Genomic DNA, 609 nt, shown 5'->3' with positions numbered 1-609 from the left:
GTCTACACACTTTAACCGCTGATGGCTCAATGTTGAAAATGAAATGTGTTTTAACCAACACTGCCTTTCTAATTATTCAGTGTGTGTATACATTTGGGGGACACCCTACATGTGCCGCTACAGGCAGCAGGGATCCTTGATCTCACAGGATCCTGGGGCTTCAGGGCAGACACTGTGAGCACAGGCGGTGTCCACGCCGTGGGTGGTTACCTGGCCGGGTGGGTGGTTACCTGGCAGAGTGGGTGGTTACCTGGCCGGGTGGTTGGTTATCTGGCGGGTGGGTGGTTACCGGGCCGCCCGCACCCACTTAGTCTTGGGGCTGCATCATTGGGGAGGTGGCCCCGTATTGGGGCTACAGGTGGGGACACGTGACAGGGGCTGTAGCCAGGCCCCTCCTTTGAGACGCGGGGAAATCAAGGCTCAGACAACTTGGGACAAGTACACTGAGGCCACGAAATAAATAAAAACAAAAAATAACAGCGAAGACCCCAAACTCATGGAGGAACCGGCCCAGGAAGCCAGGTGGCTGGGCCCCCACCATCCCGCCCGTCCCCACAGCGACCTCGCGGCCTTCCCCGCGGCTCTACGGGCTCAACAGCTCGCGGCTGC

This window comes from Myotis brandtii, unplaced genomic scaffold (genome assembly GCF_000412655.1).
Source record: "Myotis brandtii unplaced genomic scaffold, ASM41265v1 scaffold565, whole genome shotgun sequence".
Taxonomy (NCBI): domain Eukaryota; kingdom Metazoa; phylum Chordata; class Mammalia; order Chiroptera; family Vespertilionidae; genus Myotis; species Myotis brandtii.
The sequence above is the reverse complement of the archived record's forward strand: the minus strand, read 5'-3'. Positions refer to the sequence as shown.